Source organism: Schistocerca cancellata, chromosome 4 (genome assembly GCF_023864275.1).
Source record: "Schistocerca cancellata isolate TAMUIC-IGC-003103 chromosome 4, iqSchCanc2.1, whole genome shotgun sequence".
Taxonomy (NCBI): Eukaryota; Metazoa; Arthropoda; class Insecta; order Orthoptera; family Acrididae; genus Schistocerca; species Schistocerca cancellata.
The window spans coordinates 339713572-339733865 of record NC_064629.1 but is presented as its reverse complement, the minus strand read 5'-3'; the positions used below and the strand labels follow the sequence as shown (position 1 = coordinate 339733865).

Here is a 20294-nt window from a genome sequence, read left to right as displayed (position 1 = left end):
GAAGGGCAACAAACGTTTAAATGGACAAAAGGGGGACAAGAAAACCACAGAAACGCAAGAAACGGGATGAAGAGAGTAAAACAACAAAGCAGATGACCATGGCTGGCTTACCATGAGAGCAAAAAAGTGAAGCTAGTCACTCTGCAACACATTAAAACCTCCACCCTAAAAGCACTAGGATGGACACAGACGGACAAAGGAACTGCGCTAAAACTTAGATCAAATGATAAAACCCAACCTCACGACTAAAACGAAAAACTAAATCAGCCAGTGAGGTGTTGTCAGATAAAATAAGCGGCAACGAGTCCGGTAACCCAAGATTCCGTCGCTGGGCAGTCGAAGTGGGACAGTGCACCAGAAGATGGGCCACTGTCAACCGGATGCCGCACCGATACTGAGGCGGCTCTTCAAGGCGCACGAGGTAACCGTGGGGCGCCCAAGCGTGGCCAATGCGGAGCCGGCAGAGGACAACTGATTGCCTGCGAGAGGAATACTTCCACACATTCGTAGTCTCGTTAATGACACGCAATTTGTTGTGTGCACTGTTATGCCATTCCGTCTCCCAAAGCCAAAACTCCCTACGGCGTAAGTCACAACGCAGGTCATGTTCCGAGATGCCCATCTCAAGAAGCGGTTTCCGCATAGCCTGTTCCGCCAACCTGTCGGCAAGTTCGTTTCCTGGGATTCCGACGTGACCTGTGGTCCACACAAACACCACTGAACGGCTGGGCCGTTCCAGGGCATAGATGGACTTCTGGATGGTCGCTACCAAAGGATGACGAGGATAGCACTGGTCGATAGCTTGTAGGCGGCTCAAGGGGTCAGTACACAGGAGAAATGACTCGCCTGGGCATGAGCGGATGTGCTCAAGAACACGAAATATAGCCGCCAGCTCTGCAGTGAAAACACTAAAGCCATCGGGCAAGGAGTGCTGTTCTATATGCCAGCCATGAACATAGGCAAAGCAAACGTGACCATCGGCCATCGAGTCAGTGTAAACCACTTCATTGCCCAAGTAGATGTTGAGAATCGAGAGGAAGTGACAGCAGAGACTCGCAGGTTTAACTGAGTCCTTAGGACCATGCGAAAGGTCCAGGGGAAGCCGCGGCTTAGGTGTACACCACGGAGGTGTACGTGAATGCACCTCAAGTATAGGTGGTAAAGGGAAGAACTTCAGTTCAGACAGAGGGGATCGCACGCGAACCGCAATCGATAGCCCTGACCTGGGCCGCCGATGCGGGAGATGAACTGCCGCGAATGGGAAAAGGAGACGGTATTTCGGATGCGCATGAGAACTACGAACGTGTGCAACATAACTGGCGAGCGGTTGTGCATGCCTAACCTTCAATGGAGGGACTCTGGCCTCCACCAGGATACTGGTCACTGGACTCTTTCTAAAAGAACCTGTCGATAGGCGAACGACACAGTGGTGCAATGGGTTGAGTAAACGCAACGCCGAGGGCGCTGCCGAACCATAAACCACACTCCCATAGTCAAGGCGGGATTGAACAAGGCCTCTGCAGAGCTGCAGCAGCGTAGAGCGATCTGCACCCCAGTTGGTGCTGCTCAGGCAGCGGAGGGCATTGAGGTGCTGCCACCATTTCCGCTTAAGCTGACGAAGGTGAGGTAAACAAGTCAATCGGGCATCGAAAACCAGTCCTAAGAATCGATATGCCTCCACTACAGTGAGTATATCGTCATGAAGGTGAAGTTCTGGTTCCGGATGAACGGTACGATGCCGACAGAAGAGCATGACACACGACTTCGCGGCTGAAAACTGGAAGCCATGGGCTAGATCCCATGACTCCGCCTTGTTAATGGCTCCCTGTAGGCGTAGCTCAGCAACACCAGTACTAGAGGAGCAGTAAGAAATGCAGAAGTCATCCGCATACAGAGAAGGCGAGACGGATGGCCCTACAGCTGCCACTAGACCGTTAATGGCCACTAAAAAGAGACAGACATTCGATACGGAGCCCTGTGGAACTCCATTCTCCTGGATATGGATGGAACTATGGGAGGCACCAACTTGGACACACGAAGTACGAAGCGACAGGAAATTTTGCATAAAAATCGGGAGCGAGCTTCAGAGAACCCACTCGTATAATGTGGCAAGGATATAATGTTGCCAGGCCGTGTCATACACTTTTCGTAAATCAAAAAAGACAGCAACCAGGTGTTGGCGTCTGGAAAAGGCTGTGCGGATGGCAGACTCGAGGGACACAAGATTATCAGTAGTCGAGCGACCCTGGCGGAAGCCGCCCTGACATAGAGCTGGTAGGCCACGTGACTCCAGGAAACAACACAACCGCTGACACATCATACGTTCCAGCAGCTTACAAAGAACGTTGGTGAGTCTGATAGGCCGATAGCTATCCACATCAAGCGGGTTTTTACCGGGTTAGAGCACCGGAATGATGCTCTCTCGCCACTGCGATGGAAAGACGCCATCGCACCAAACCCGGTTGAAGATCACGAGGAGATGTCGCTTGTAGTCAGATGAGAGATGTTTAATCATCTGACTGTGGATCAGATCTGGGCCTTGGAGCTGTGTCGGGGCAATGTGCCAGAGCGCTGAGGAGCTCCAACTCTGTAAATGGGGCGTTATAGAATTCACTGTGGCGTATAGTAAACGAGAGGACTTTCCCTTCCAGCCACCGTTTGAGAGTGCGAAAAGCTGTGGGGTGGGGGGGGGGCGGTAATTCTCCGACGCAGAGGCTCGAGCGTACTGCTCAGCAAAGTGTTCGGCAATCGCGTTTTCGTCGGTAGATAACACGCTATTTATGTTAACACCGGGAAAACCTGTTGGGGTCTGGCGCCCGAAAATACGTTTGATCTATGCCCAGACTTTGGAAGGTGATGTATGGCACCCAATGATAGACACGTATCTCTCCCAACACTCCTGCTTCCGTCGTTCGATAAGATGGCGAACGCGGGCACGGAGCCATTTAAAGGCTATGATGTGCTCCAGGGAAGGGTGCCGCTTATGCCGCTGTAGAGCTCGCCGACGCTCCTTAATTGCTTCAGCGACTTCCGGCGACCACCAAGGGACTGCCTTTCGCCGCGGGCACCCTAAATAGCGAGGGATCGCATTTTCCGCCGCAGAAACGATCGTTGTAGTTACCTGCTCAACCACCACATCGATGTTACCATGTATGGGAGATTCAACAGTGACAGGAGAGGTGAAGGCTTCCCAGTCTGCCTTCTTTAAAGCCCATCTGGAGAGGTGTCCGTGGGCCTTACGGCGGGACAGTGACAGGAAGATGGGGAAGTAGTCACTATCACACAGTTCGTCATGTGCTCTCCACTGGATAGATGGGACAAGGCCAGGACTGCAAACCGAGAGATCAATGGTCGAATTTGTGCCATGTGCCACACTGAAATGTGTGGGGGCCACCTGTATTTAAGAAGCAGAGGTCAAATTGTGACAGTAAATTTTCAACATCCGTGCCTCGGTCAGTAAGCATGGTGCCATCCCACAAGGGGATATGAGCGTTACAATCTCCCAAAAGTAGGAAAGGTTTAGGGAGTTGATCAATGCGTTCAGTGGTACTGCACCATCTAGAGGAAGATAAACGTTTCAGACAGTTATTTCCTGCGTCGTCCTTATCCTGACAGCCATAGCTGCAAGAGGGGTTTGAAGGGGCACAGGTTCACTGCATATTGAGTTCAGGACATGGGCGCTACTTCCACCTGGCACTCGATTATAGTCGCTACGGTTCCTATAATATCCCTTACAGCTGTGGGGGACAGGGTTTCGCATTGCTGGGAACCACGTTTCCTGGAGGGCAATGAAGAAAGCAAGTGTAAAGCTTAACAGTTGTCGTAACTCAGCCCGGCGGTGGAAAAAACCGCCGCAATTCCACTGCAGGATGACGTCATCGTGAGACTGGGAAGTCATGGAACATTCATTCAATGAAGTAGTTTACGCCTCAGGGTGTATCCATGGTGTCTGAGGGTCCGCCGAGGTCTAGGTCCTCAGTGGACGCCAGAATCTCCACCTCATCCTCAGAAGCAAAGCTCGTAGGTAGCGGTGGTATGGGTGCCACTGCAAGTCCCTTGGTCTTGAGCGTCTTTTTGTATGTCTCTCGCTGCTCCTTGGGTTTCTATGGCCGGGAGGGCTTGACTGATTCAGTCTCCTGAACTGAGGATGATCGTGAAGCCCTACGACCAGCTGCTTTTGGGCTCTTCAGCCATTGGCGGTTGTCATCTTTCCCATTAGCAGACACCTGGGAAGGGAATGACCCAAGGGACCCCTTCCTAGCGAGAAGTGCCAAAGAAAGGTTACGCTTCTCCAGCTGAGAAATGGGCACTGGTGTCCCTGATGGTTGAGGGGACAGTGCTCCCGAGGTAGGTGGTGTGGAAACAACTGGGAGGGAAGTGCCCCCCACTATCAAGGGGGCAGGTGTAGGCTTCCGGCTTGGAGAGCCGACCGGAATTTGCGGAACGGATGGGGCTACAACTGTTCTCGTAGGGGCGGCGTAAGGAGATGGTCATAGCCACAGCATGTAGACGCTCAAATTTCCTCTTAGCCTCAGTGCAGGTCAGTCGGTCCAGGGTCTTTTATTCCATGATTTTCCTTTCACGCTGTAAAATCCTGCAGTCTGGCGAGTAAGGGGAATGATGCTCTGTGCAGTTGACACAGATGGAAGGCGGGGCACTTGGAGTACTGGGATGTGATGTACGTCCATAATCTCGACATGTGACGCTGTAAGTACAGCAGGAAGACAAATGGCCGAACTTCCTGCACTTAAAGCACCGCGTAGGGGGATGGATATATGGCTTAAAATCACAGTGTAGACCATCACCTTGACCTTCTCGGGCAATGCGTCACCCTGATTATCCCTCAGACCCCGATGGACGCGCCGGACAAAATGAACGCCTCATCGCTCTTAGTTGGCGCGCAGCTCGTCGTCAGACTGAAAAAGAAGGTCCCTGTGGAATATAATACGCTGGACCATATTTAAGCTCTTATGGGGGGTATTGGTAACGGAAACATCCCCCATCTTGTCACAAGCGAGAAATGCCTGTGACTGGGCAGAGGATGCTGCTTTCATCAAGACTGACCCTGACCACATTTTGGACAAGCCCTCCAACTTCCCCAAACTTGTCCTCTAAATTGTCTACAAAAAAACTGTGGCTTCATCGAAACAAAGGAGTCCCCATCAGTTCTCGTACATACGAGGTACTGGGATGAATAAGGTTCACTGCCATCCTTAGCCTGGCATTCCTCCCATGGTGTGGCCAGGGAGGGGAATGATTTAGGGTCGTACTTCCTTGCATTGTACTGAGACTTAGAACGCTTAGAGATTGCTGATGTTTGATCACCTGCAAGTGATTAAGTCGTACGTTTCATCGCGCGTCATCCGCCCTGATGCCACTCAACTACGACCAGGGGCCCTCCACACGGGCACCATCCAGCCGCAGCAAAGGCCACCTGGTAGGATGGCCATTGCCCGGAGTTCTGATGCCCCAGAATGACAGACATCTACTCCTTAGCATTCGTGGGGAATTAGCGGCGCAGGCATCAGCAGAGTGATCCCTGTGTTGTCAGGGGGCTACAACCAACAGGGCACATGGCGCGCCCCCACCCCCAAACCGGACTAGCTACTGTGCTGAATATGGGGTGCAAAGAATGCCATGGTCATCGTCGGCACAAAAAGTGACACTGCATAGTGCATGGTGCAAAACGCACACAGGAAGGTATCCTCACCCAAGAGATAGAGAATGGGCGAGACTGCAATGCGACGACGAGAAAGTGGGCTAAAGATCTCAATGCACGATGGACACGATGCACCATGTAAGGCGCCCTTCTCCAATTGGCTCGCTTTTCGGGAAAATTTTGAAAAATAAGGGTCAAACCCTACAGGGGACCATCACACAAAGGCCGAAACGTGAGAGACTCTTTTTAGTCGCCTCTTACGACAGGCAGGAATACCTCTGGCCTATTCTTACCCCCAGACCCGCAGGGGGGCACTGCAACACAGGATAACAGGAAAAGTTGATGAGCCACAAATGGCTTCAAAAAATCTTTCGGACACTCAGAACTTTATTTTGTTAAAAAGCGCCTGGATGGAGATGTTCGATTCCCGTTCATCACAAAGCAACGCACTTCCATCGTTATGTTACCTAACCAATGTTTGCAGCAAAAAATGCGTCATTATGCAAATAAACGAGAACTTCCCCCCTCCCCCTTTCCATGTCTTACACGTCCGAAAGTTAAAGTGTAACCAGTTAGCGGTAGGTGTGACACAGGTCCGAAAAATATGAAAAGAAAATACCATATTGCAGCACCTGTGTTTTTCAGAAGTACGATGCAATATTCCTTTGGACATGAATGAATGCACTTCTGAATAACACAGGCCCTGCAATATTGTATTTATTCGCCGACATCTGGCAAGCGAATTTCAATCAAAATGTTTCCTCAGTGCGAGAATATACATAATGGGTGTACGAGTGAAAGTTGTAGACACATCCCGGGCCGGTGCAATTTTTCCACAGTCGTCCTTCCATTGTACATCTGGTGGTTATCCAGATTCGCAAGTAGGAATACATTTCATGTACGAAAAATTGAGAAAAAACTGAAAAAATTAGGAAACAAAAGAACGACGGAAACAAGAATTATCCAACGCCTTACCTTTAGAGAATAATGGAGAAGTCGTCACAAAGTGAAGTTACTGTCTCATTTGCACAACGCATGGACATCTGCTTCTTACCTGCAAAGACAAAGTAATTTAGCTTTGTTGGACAAGTGTAACAATACTGGCTGTTTTGTTTGAGACACATTTCAAAAGAATCATTATGACAGTACGTACGTTGTCACACAATTACAAAAACAGATATGACAAAAATAGACATTCTCATACCTCATCGTCAATCACTAGTCGTGGCTTCTCAAATGAATACAATTACTGCAGGTACATGTGAAGTTATTACATTAAAAATTGAAACTGCGAATTCTGTTCCAGAGAAAGTTCACAAGTAACCTCAACCGACTGCTAAGTTCCAAGGGCCTTAACAAGTGAACCTACCCATTTAAAAATGATTTTACTTGGCAACTTTCTGATATACATTCATGAATTACAAGTCAATAAACTAATTACATCTTTACGTGTTCTAGCGCCATTGTGACATCAGATAAATATCTGTGAAGGCTATACAGAAAGAATACTGGCGTGTTCGATCACGCATGAAGCGTTTCTGCTAATAACGAGATGGGTGGATATTATTAGTGTATCATACTTTCCCCACATCCGCAGCCGAGAACGGTAACATATGCTTGTGCAGTGGCGTCAGACACAGTGGTAGTCAGTAGGAATCCAGGCGGTGGAAGAGATTTTCATCACTATGTCTCTGACTAGCAAAATGGTTCAAATGGCTCTGAGCACTATGGGACTTAACATCGGAGGTCATCAGTCCCCTAGAACTTAGAACTACTTAAACCTAACTAACCTAAGGACATCACACACATCCATGCCCGAGGCAGGATTCGAACCTGCGACCGTAGCGGTCGCGCGGTTCCAGACTGAAGCGCCTAGAACCGCTCGGCCACACCGGCCGGCTCTCTGACTAGCAAAGGGAGGAGAGTTGGTAGGGTAAAATGTTCCTGATCACCAGATTTTGGTTTCACGTCCTGGATTAAATTTAAACGTCATGTAGTGAAGGCACGTGACACTATTGATTGTGATCCGTCCGTCGGATGGAAATGTTGAGCTCGGCGGTGCCCTTGATGCTTCCAGTATGTTTCACTCTCTCCCTTCCACAAAATCAACACAGGACTACTGTGCACAAGCACTCATCACTCCTACCCAAACGACACTTCGCAGCAGGTGGGAGGACGGCGACAGACACCTTCCCATACGAGATACCGTGAGAACATAATTTAGATGGTTGTATAATTGTAAAAGTCAACGTCAGTAAAATAATTTAAAAAATGGACCCTGCCAAAACGACAATGCGTCATTCGCGCAATTGACCCGAACGCTCACTTCCTGAGGATAGAACTTTGATACTTTCCTGCAATATTTCTTGAAATCCGGTATATACAGGGTGAACAATGATGAAATCGACAATCTGCAGGGACGGAGAGAAGGTCCTATGATCATGTCTCCTGGAATGCATCGTTGCTACGGTAGATGGCGCTGATGAAGACAGTTCCTCTTACCACGTACCGTGTGTTTCTTGTGTGTTGCAGGTTGTGTGATTGACGCAGCATACTGTAAGCAGCAGGATGGTCTGGTATGCGTGTTGGCAACAAGCCAAGATGGTGTTTGTGTACTTTCAAGCAGATGGAAACGGTCGAGAGGCAACACGGCTATACCAAAACAAGTACCACCACAGACACCAACCACATCACACAACAAAAAATGGCTCTGAGCACAATGGGACTTAACAGCTGAGGTCATCAGTCCCCTAAAATTTAGAACTAGTTAAACCTAACTACCCTAAGGACATCACACACATCCATGCCCTAGGCAGGATTCGAACCTGCGACCGTAGCAGTCGCGCGGTTCCAGACTGAAGCGCCTAGAACCGCTCGGCCACCGCGGCCGGCCATCACACAACATTTGAAGACCTTTTTGGGTGTTTGTGAGATCATGTGTCCTTTCATACAGACGAACGTGCAGGGAGGCGGCGGACTGTGCATACACCATATTCGAAGGACCGGGGTCAACAAACTCCAGGCGAGTGGCCCGCCAACATAGTGTTAGTCAAACTAAGATTATGTGTATTCTGCACGAGAGCAATCTCTGTAATGAACTAAATTTCCGAAAGGTCTTATAGTGGGTCAGAGGGAAATGTACGGTTCTGCGGAGTAACTGAGCAACTCTTTGGGCGTTACGTGTGAGCCGTGTAGCACTGCTGTGTATCGCATCTTAACACACCACAAATCAGTACCCACAGTGACAGGACGTTTGTGCTGGAAGCTAGACTACCTCCCACACATCATCACCACGCGGCCCGTCTCCGATAATGGAGACACAAAAAACCCAACAGAATACTGACTCAAAATCACGTCTGCAGAAGTCAGGGATGGGCTTTCGAGACGGCAGCGATATCCAGGACGTATAAGGCACTGATCACCGGCTACGGGGCGCCAAAGCTCTGTCATACAGTCGTTCATACAACTCCAGAGAGACGTAGCACACATCTCGAATACTCAAACCGCTTCTCACGATATTTAATTCAATTGGCAAGCACATTCACCAGACGGCCAAGCCCTATTTTATGTTTACTTGGCATCTTTCTGATATACATTCATGAATTACAAGTCAATAAACTAATTACATCTTTACGTGTTCTAGCACCATTGTGATGAGACGGAAATTCGTCCCGTCAGCATTACAATCAAGTTTACTTGACGAATTGCTACAAACAGCAGACATAGCGCGCAATACCTAGATAAAATTCGACGTCCCTAATCTAGCTGCATCATTTGACGAGCCACGCTAATCACGCTGCGGTCAGACCATCGTATCGTCTAAGGGGCAGTATAATTTTTAATTATCACCTCGGAAAAAAAAATTCTGTGGACACAGCTCTTAGTAATGATGTTAGCCTTCCTCCTCACAGGCAATTCGAAAGGTTGCACACGAAATGAAGGAGCTCATAGGGAGTCGAATACAACTTGTGAGTTGGAACTTAACGTTCTCAGAAGTAATCCTGAAGCAGTGAAAGCTTTGGAATGTCAGGAAAAACCAGTATAATAAACGGACACGCGCCGCACATTAAACAAAGACTACGTATTGCTTCCGTGTACATACAAGTGCTTGTAATTCAAGCGCGTTACGTCTGTTGACACTCTATTAAGGTCTTATGTATCGACTTTTGTATACGTACACGTGCTTTTCAATCGTGAGTTCTGAGATAAATATTTTTCATTGCAGTACTGCTGTGGATTGGTAGTACGAACTGCGGCATTACCGAAGTTAACTGCAGAGTTCGTGGTACGTAGAGTACTTTTCGAAATGGAACGGCACCCATTTGCAGAAATGAGAGAAGCATTTCATGTATAGCAGATCCAATGGCCATACACACGAAGTTCAACGGCCGTACCGCACTCAGACTCCGACTAGACGTAAACCATAGCATCAGACGTTTTAAACCATTCACCGTTGACACCGGGAGACGGGTGTCTTACGTCCAGTGGTTCACCGTATAATCGATGTGTAAGTGGAGGTCCTTGCGCATGTGGAAGAGAAGCCATAAACTCGCACGTGTGGCATAGCTCATACCATGGACAAGTCTCAGGATACTGTGTGATGTGTCCAACATGAGAACCACTTGCATCCCTATCGTCATTAGCGACTTACGGGTTGAGTGTGGATTATTTCCGACAGAGCGTTTGGTTTTGTGAATAGACTGTTCTCCGTTGTTAGAATGAGTCCAGATTTCTAAACATCGTGTTGTTCACAGACGAGGCACGGCTCAACAGAATTGGGTTATTTAATTGTCGCAACAGCCACATCTGGACGCGACACAATCGTCGCGTCCCCTTCGAACACTACCACCAACAGCATGGGCCGGTACAGGTATTATCGACGAACACGTGTTCGAACCATATCATCTCTCACCAAGTTTAAATGGTGTGAGATACAAGGCGCACACCGAAGGAATTCTTTCACAACTGCTACAGGATGTACCACTTACCATGAGTACCATGATGTGGAGGCAACTAGGAGAAGCACCTGCACACTCTTCTGCGCAAGAGCGTCATTTACACAATGCCATATATCGTGGGCATTAGATCGGTAGGGGATGGGCATTCCGTTCCCATGCTCTACCGCCTCTTGATTTTTTTTTTTATGGCGTCATATCAAAATCCTCGTGTACGTGACACCAGTACCCGACGAGAAAATACTTCCGCCAGGATCCTTGCAACCTCTGATGATGATCTTGCGATGTCTAAAGTACTTTGAAGAGTGCGTCAGAATGTTCTAGGAAAATATTATGCCAGAGCTGAATGTGGTGGTCGCCATTTTGAACACAACCTGTAACGTACAACGTTTTTAAGTAGACAGTAAGTAACCTTTGCTTAATCTAATGAGCGTGTGCAATGACTGTCCTTGTCGTTTCTGTTGACCCCTCACTGGCTCAGGATTACTTTCAAGATCGTAAATTCCTATTCCAAAGTCGTCGAATTTTAATTCCTTTATCAGCTCTTCCAATTTGTTTGCAGGCTGTTGCATCACCTTGCATACCCCCTTCAATGCGAAACTTTTTCTCAATGACTGTTGCTTTCGTTGAGACCTTGGCTGTTGAAGTCTGCATTTTGACTGCTCAGGAAAGAAAAATAACCTCGGTTTCATTCTGGAAATGCCTGCTATACGAGGATTTCTTCATCTTAAAAAAGAGGAATAAGTCACTGGGTGCCATGTCAGCAGAATACTGTGGTGATAGGGGACGGGAGAGCGTAGGGGGGGGGAGGAGGAGGAGGAGGAGGAGAAGGGGTGAGAGGCGGAATCAGATAGCCCGAAGGAGCAGCATGTGTGACTGCCGACTGCAGAATATGCTGGGAGCGAAAGCAGCCCCTTGGACAGCTACTTGACACTCCCACAACCTCGTCAGGAGATTTTGGTAGTATGTTTCCATGGCAGTTTCCCCTTTACGAGAGCAATCTGTTAGCATTACACCATGAAAGTGGGAAAAAAAGCCTGAATGTCACATTTAGATCTTCTTAGCTTTTCACTGCTCGCTATTCTCCTTTGTCTTGGGTTCGTAGCGATACACCCACCACTCGTCCATGGTGATAAAGCAGCTAAAGACATAATCTGCATCGATTTGACACAGCTCCAACATTTCCACTGCTGCCTTGGTTTGGTGGACTTTCTGGACAGGTGAGAGCAGTGTCCGTACGTGTTCAAAATATTGTGCATTATCAGGTATGGACAAGAGTTTGGCACATGGGCAGTGCTTTGGCTCGCAAGCCATAGCTCTCAGTTTGGCTGCACACTTCCCCTACCTGGTGCAGTGGTTAGCACACTGGACTAGCATTCAGGAGGACGACGGTTCAAATCCGCGTCCAGCCATCCTGATTTAGGTTTTCCGTGATTTCCATAAATCGCTTCAGGCAAATGCCGGGATGATTCCTTTGAAAGGGCGCGGTCGATTTCCTTCCCCATCCGTCCCTAATCCGAGCTTGTGCTCCGTCTCTAATGACTGTGTCGATGGGGCGTTGAACACTAATATCCTCCTCCACTTCCCCTACTGCCACACCACATTCTCTGAGCGGCAGGAGGAGGGAAGAGGAGACACTGCAAACGCGCTATATTCACGTAGCAATGCAGTTGCACTACATACTACTTGATTTCAAACAGGGTAGTTATAATTAAACTTTCGATACTTTAACCAGTATAGACGGGGAACTACTAACCGTATCGGTACACGACTCTATAGGAATAACGTTCAGACTGTGCACTGCAGGATTTGCGTAGTTAGTAGTGCTAGTATGACGACTTACCGTTAGGACTCAAACGCAACCATCTGTGTACATTACAGTTGTAGACAGTCAAAAGTGATCTGGACAAGTTGAGCACAGCTTTACACATAAAGCTGTTTTATCAAGTCAACAGCAACAGTGCTACTGTCCTTCGCAAATTCGAATTAACTGGGTATTTGGGAACTGCTCTTGGGAGTGGCCGACGGCCAGCTGCGCCACAAATTGTTGGAGGAGTAACCGTTGCTATAGCTGAGAATGCTGGACGCAATGTGCAATCTTCAAGCAGTCCACGAGCTGTGTTATACATTTCATGCCAATATCCCATCTGAGATGATTTGGGCAGCAGTAGAGCAGTCTAGTGCAGTTCCAGGCTGTCGTTGATGCTGATGGTCGTCACATTGATCGACGTTTCTGACACGGAACGTAAACATACTACACAATTAACAAATGTTACCCTGAGAAGCCATGGCGCGAACAGCCCTATCTAAGTGCTCCCAATGATAGACACATCCTTGTGTTGATCCATTGCGCCTTCCAGAATGACATCATCACCCAGCGAATGCCACGAAAACATTCTCCAGACCTTACCGTTCCCTCCTCCGGCCTGAACCCTTCCGACGATTGTTGCAGAGTGGTTGCACTCAGACATTTCACGCCCCACGTGGCTAAGGGCATCTGTACGATAGAGCACAAAAGGTGATTCATCTGAAAAAGCCACCTATCGCCACTCACTGAAATTCCAACTGTGGTATTGGCGTGAAAATTGCAGCCTTCGTCGCCGATCAAGAACTGCCAGGAAGAGTGCCTGAATCAGGCGCCTGCTGCGGAGGTCAGTGCCTGGTTCATCTGGGCGGTCAGTTGCTCAACAACTGCACTTCTATTCGCCCGCATATACACTCCTGGAAATTGAAATAAGAACACCGTGAATTCATCGTCCCAGGAAGGGGAAACTTTATTGACACATTCCTGGGGTCAGATACATCATATGATCACACTGACAGAACCACAGGCACATAGACACAGGCAACAGAGCATGCACAATGTCGGCACTAGTACAGTGTATATCCACCTTTCGCAGCAATGCAGGCTGCTATTCTCCCATGGAGACGATCGTAGAGATGCTGGATGTAGTCCTGTGGAACGGCTTGCCATGCCATTTCCACCTGGCGCCTCAGTTGGACCAGCGTTGAGACGACGCTTCATCCAGTCCCAAACATGCTCAATGGGGGACAGATCCGGAGATCTTGCTGGCCAGGGTAGTTGACTTACACCTTCTAGAGCACGTTGGGTGGCACGGGATACATGCGGACGTGCATTGTCCTGTTGGAACAGCAAGTTCCCTTGCCGGTCTAGGAATGGTAGAACGATGGGTTCGATGACGGTTTGGATGTACCGTGCACTATTCAGTGTCCCATCGACGATCACCAGTGGTGTACGGCCAGTGTAGGAGATCGCTCCCCACACCATGATGCCGGGTGTTGGCCCTGTGTGCCTCGGTCGTATGCAGTCCTGATTGTGGCGCTCACCTGCACGGCGCCAAACACGCATACGACCATCATTGGCACCAAGGCAGAAGCGACTCTCATCGCTGAAGACGACACGCCTCCATTCGTCCCTCCATTCACGCCTGTCGCGACACCACTGGAGGCGGGCTGCACGATGTTGGGGCGTGAGCGGAAGACGGCCTAACGGTGTGCGGGACCGTAGCCCAGCTTCATGGAGACGGTTGCGAATGGTCCTCGCCGATACCCCAGGAGCAACAGTGTCCCTAATTTGCTGGGAAGTGGCGGTGCGGTCCCCTACGGCACTGCGTAGGATCCTACGGTCTTGGCGTGCATCCGTGCGTCGCTGCGGTCCGGTCCCAGGTCGACGGGCACGTGCACCTTCCGCCGACCACTGGCGACAACATCGATGTACTGTGGAGACCTCACGCCCCACGTGTTGAGCAATTCGGCGGTACGTCCACCCGGCCTCCCGCATGCCCACTATACGCCCTCGCTCAAAGTCCGTCAACTGCACATACGGTTCACGTCCACGCTGTCGCGGCATGCTACCAGTGTTAAAGACTGCGATGGAGCTCCGTATGCCACGGCAAACTGGCTGACACTGACGGCGGCGGTGCACAAATGCTGCGCAGCTAGCGCCATTCGACGGCCAACACCGCGGTTCCTGGTGTGTCCGCTGTGCCGTGCGTGTGATCATTGCTTGTACAGCCCTCTCGCAGTGTCCGGAGCAAGTATGGTGGGTCTGACACACCGGTGTCAATGTGTTCTTTTTTCCATTTCCAGGAGTGTAGCTCCGCAGCCGTCGTTCAGCCCTGTCAACTATGGCCTGTGGTGAATCGCAGTTGCCTCGGCCCTGGTTTTGGATGGCGCCATTTTGCCATATACGGTATGCTTTAAACACGGCGGCAAGCGAACAGTTTACAGATTAGCCATTTCTGAAATGCTTCTATCCTTGGCCCGAAAGTCAATGATCAGGCCCTTTTGGACGTCAGCTAAATCGCTCCGTCTCCGTAATACGACAACAACATTGCACTGGATCCGCGTCCCCCCGACACGCTTCATACAGCTTGGTCAGAAACAGTCTGAAAACCTTGTTAGGCTGTTGCAGGGTAGGTAGTGCTGAGAAATAATTGTCAAGAAAAAATTCGATACGTTGCGCCGTTTCCGAGTTAATTAGCAATGAAGTTTGCCAATCAGATCGCTGCTCGCGCAAATTCAAGCGCCCTGCCAGATACGAGTAGTGTGTGTTGTTGTCGTCGTCACAGCGTCCATGACTGCGCACGAGACTACTCAACCTTCGGCTCGGGTTCTATCCTTACTACCGTTTCATGTCCAATTTTTGCATCACTGTTGTTCGGTTTTAGGAAACCGTCTCTGGAGGGTCGCTTGAATTTGAGCTCGCAACTACCTGATTGGCTAACTTTAATGCTAATTAACTTTGAAACGGCACAACGCATCGAATTTTTTCTTAACAATTATTTGCCAGGACATCCTACCCTGCAAAACTCTTACAAGCTTCTCAGACTGTTTGTGTCCACCATGTACGGTTTCACTGAGAATTTTAGCTTGGACATAAATAGTCTACATTTGTTATAATCTTGCAATGTGACAGCCGCTGACGTGTGCACATTTTTCGTATTACTTATTGTCTAAAATTTTCTACCTTTAAAAATGGTTCAAATGGCTCTAAGCACTATGGGACTTAAACATCTGAGGTCATCAGTCCCCTACAACTAAGAAGTACTTAAACCTAGCTAACCTAAGAATATCACACAGATCCATGCCCGAGGCAGGATTCGAACCGGCGACCGCAGCAGCAGCGCGGTTCCGGACTGAAGCGCCTAGAACCCCTCTGCCACACCGGCCGACACCTTTAAAAAGAATTACAACCCTCTCTTCCATAATACCCATATAAATAGCACACGGCATTTTTTTTAAATTCAATCTCTTTTAATATTGGACGATATGATATATATCCACTGACATATTTTATTGTAAGACTTCATAAAGTTCAGAATGCATAACTATAGTTGTTACATAGCTTGACGAAACTGTTAATGGATTAGGTTGGTTGGTTGGTTGGTTGTTTTGGGGAAGGAGACCAGACAGCGTGGTCATCGGACTCATCGGATTAGGGACGGATGGGGAAGGAAGTCGGCCGTGCCCTTTCAGAGGAACCATCCCGGCATTTGCCTGGCGTGATTTAGGGAAATCACGTAAAACCTAAATCGGGATGGCCGGACGCGGGATTGAACCGTCGTCCTCCCGAATGCTGTTAGTGGATTAATGATACCTGAAGACTACAAGCAAGTGCTGATACCGGTCCGCAGTAATGTTCACATCGACCACAGCTGTCAGTATGACTTCCATTAATACCATAAGCCAATGTCCCCCATGGCGTAACAACATAACAGTGCCCTCACTGCTGCACGTTTCGAGCAGCGTTTCGCCTGGATAATGACGTATCCAGACACAACCATCGGCCTGGTGTAAGGATAGAGTCCATTGAGAGGAATCGTTTCCATTGGTCTACGCTCCACTCTCGATGCCCACTGCAGTCGCAATTGACGATGTCTTTCCGTCAAAATGAGAGCACGCAAGAGTCGCGTGCTGCGGAGCACCATGTTGAACAACGTGCTCCGAAACACCTGTGCCTGCAGCAGCACTGTTCTCTGCAGTCAGATCTGCCACACGGAGGAACCATCCCGGCATTTGCCTGGCGTGATTTAGGGAAATCACGGAAAACCTAAATCGGGATGGCCGGACGCGGGATTGAACCGTCGTCCTCCCGAATGCTGTTAGTGGATTAATGATACCTGAAGACTACAAGCAAGTGCTGATACCGGTCCGCAGTAATGTTCACATCGACCACAGCTGTCAGTATGACTTCCATTAATACCATAAGCCAATGTCCCCCATGGCGTAACAACATAACAGTGCCCTCACTGCTGCACGTTTCGAGCAGCGTTTCGCCTGGATAATGACGTATCCAGACACAACCATCGGCCTGGTGTAAGGAGAGAGTCCATTGAGAGGAATCGTTTCCATTGGTCTACGCTCCACTCTCGATGCCCACTGCAGTCGCAATTGACGATGTCTTTCCGTCAAAATGAGAGCACGCAAGAGTCGCGTGCTGCGGAGCACCATGTTGAACAACGTGCTCCGAAACACCTGTGCCTGCAGCAGCACTGTTCTCTGCAGTCAGATCTGCCACACGTTGCCTCCTTTCCCGATTTACGGTGGACTAGCCTCGGACATCCATTGCGACGAGGCGTGGACGTACAATACCTTATGTCAGTTGTCTTCCCCATCTGCGACTCGTATCGTCGCTAGACCAACTCCGCATTTGTCTCTGCTTCGCTTACACTCATCCCTTGCCGCCTCACGTAACTGCAGCACCACTAGGCGGCATTCGATATCGTTGCGGGCAGTAGTCATAACGTTTTGGCTCATCAGTATGTACAGACGTAAGTGTTGAGTTATGCAGGTTATGTATATAAAACTTGAATGTAAAACACTAAAAATCTTTTTAAGCGTGTGTCCTTACTTTTACCTACTGAACATCCATTTAATACTGACGCCTAGGGTAACTGGCACGCATTGAAGCCGGACGCGATTGTTTCAACAAGGAAACGCCAGACACTAACCAAACAACAATTTTGACGCGCTTCATTCTGCGAGTCGGTGGCTCCTGTGAGTGGTTTACGTAACGAACCCTTCCTTTCAGAAAGATGATCAATTTAAAGGTCAGGAGCAAATATTCGTTTCGGGTCAGGTAGAATCGTTTGGACACTAGTAAATCAGGAAATTTTATTTTACGTCGCGGAAATGACATATTGTAGAACGTGAAGTGGCTTAATAATTTATTTTTAATTGTACGACAAGTTTCAGCCAATGGTAGATGTTCCTACCTTTACATAAATATTGCATTTTGACAACTGTTTTACGAGATATATGCGACACCTTTTACTAATACACACGTACTGGAAAACTTCTCTGACTGAAGCCGGTCGTACAATTCCAAACAAATCATTTGGCAGTTTCACGTGTCATTTCTACGACGTACCAAAGCTGTGGAACCAAGCAACGAAACTATTCAGGCTCGCAAGCTAACAGTTTCTGAGAAATCGAAGAATAAGTTAATTCGATTCGCTGCAACTATATTTGGGGGTCAACCCCGTACTACATGGAGCGGTGGCGACGTGGCGTAACGCTTCTACAGGGTTTACAGAAAGTTCAGGAACAGTTTGAATTATTTATTGAACAAAAATTGTACAGATATCATACATGTCATTTTTAAGAGAACCCCTGAAAGATTTTTTTCATGTATACCGACACAGCGTAGTTTGGTAATTTGCCGATAGTCAGCGCTAGTCGCAAACATGACGAGTTTAGGTGTGGAGCGAGCTTTTTGTGTGTTGGAGTTCGACAAAATAAGTGTGCTACAGTTGTTCAACGGCTGTTTAGAGCCAAGTACGGTAAGAAGTCACCAACAAGGAAGGCAATTTACCACTGGCACAACAAATTCGTTACGACGGGTTGCCTGTGCCCGGCAAGGAGAAACCGACGTCCCAGTGTGAGTGCGTCGTGCATCCCGTGAACTCGAAATGGCTCCAATGACAGCTGGAAAGTCCTCCGACAGAAGTTGTCTATGAAACCACTCGAACTGGATCCAGTACAGAAGCGTGGTTCGGTCGTGCTACTCAAGGAGCGTGGTTCGGTCGTGCTACTCAAGGAGCGTGGTTCGGTCGTGCTACTGAAGGGGACAGCTGTTTCATGAAATGGCCTCCCCGTTCACCAGACGGATCCGGGTGACTTTTTCTGTGAGAACACATTAAAGATCTGGTGTATGTACCGCCTCTACCACGTGATGTAGCAGAGCTCCGGCAGAGAGTACGGGAAGCGACTGCCACAGTCGACGATTCCTTGCTGGGACGGGTATGGCAAGAATTCGATTGCCGTACTGTCTGCCGGATCACTCATGGTTCGCATATCGAATGTTTGTAAAAAAAGAAACTTTCAGAGTTTATCTTCAAAATGCAATATGTATGACATCTGTACAATGTTTAGATATTGTGCAATAAATAATTGAAAGTGCTCCTAGACTTTATTCACAAACTGTATTTGGATCACAGAAATCTCATTGTGCTGTGGGTCCGAATCACACCTATTCCAAAATTTTTACTCTTTGACAAGAGAATGGACCTGTCGCGAGAACTACATATAGTTGTTTTAGATTAAACAAATTATATTGTAAACAAAGTAGAAAAGTGATAAGCTTTCCGCCTACTAATTTTCACTACCCATGTTACACCTTTTGTGCAGATTTTATGCTTTACGAATTTTTCGTCGTAAAAATATTATGAATTTTTAGGCAATGTGGTGACGAAAGAGTGAAAAAAAAACGTTACGTAATGAATAGAGTGTTAACGATCGTTTTTCGGAGTCCGATTAAAGGTCATAACAGATAAAAGACACCGTATTAATACAAATTTACTAAATTAAGGGAAACTGTTGCATACCATTTCGAGAACTGTGTTATGCAACTGATGTCATGAAGCCTCGAAACCTTCTAAATTATCGGTTATCAGAATTAATAAATGGTTCAAATGGCTCTAAGCATTATGCGACTTAACAGCTGAGGTCATCAGTCCCCTAAACTTAGAACTACTTAAACCTAACTAACCTAAGGATATCACACACATCCATGCCCGAGGCAGGATCCGAACCTGCGACCGTAGCAGACGCGTGGTTCCGGACTGAAGCGCCCAGAACCGCTCGGCTACTGCGGCCGGCTCAGAATTAATATTTCACAAAAAGTTATCATACGCACAGCAGGCGTCGAAATCAACCGCCGAAATAAGTGTCTCAATAAAGGTAATCACAGTTTTCTTTTCTTTGTGAAAAATATATGCGTGCAGCTAAATGGCTTCATTTACTGCGATTGGTGCAGACGATTTCTCTGCTTACAATAGAACCGAGTCTTCGAGAAACAAAATGAGTGAGAGGTTACGCCAATAATTGCAGAAGTAGTTTGGTGGCTCATTGCCTAAACTGTACACTTTATCTCATGAGAAAAACCCACTAAAATCCACTCTGTGACGAAGAACATCTTTGTACTTACAAGGGAACTCCCCATCGCACTCCCTCATATTTAGTGGCAATATGGCCCAGTGAATAGTCCGTCAAAAACTAAACACAGATCAAGCACGAAAACAGGAAGATGGTGTACTAAACTGTGAAAGAAGAAGCAAATTAGGAACAGTGAACAGTTTAAGCTCAAAATAAGTTACATCGAGCGAATCTGAATAGCCTTGGAATTGTGGTTACGTGGTAATGGTGGTGGACTGCAA

General features: G+C 48.1%; 1 protein-coding gene across 1 annotated transcript in view; it reads right to left on the bottom strand.

Moving 5' to 3' along the window:
• The window catches only part of LOC126183371 (liprin-alpha-1), a 1187054-nt gene that overhangs the window by 805271 nt on the left and 361489 nt on the right, over window positions 1-20294 (bottom strand). Inside the window, exon 3 of the mRNA XM_049925301.1 lies at window positions 6635-6713. The gene's annotated coding sequence lies outside the window, so the exon portion shown is untranslated. The remainder of the gene's footprint in view (window positions 1-6634; window positions 6714-20294) is intronic.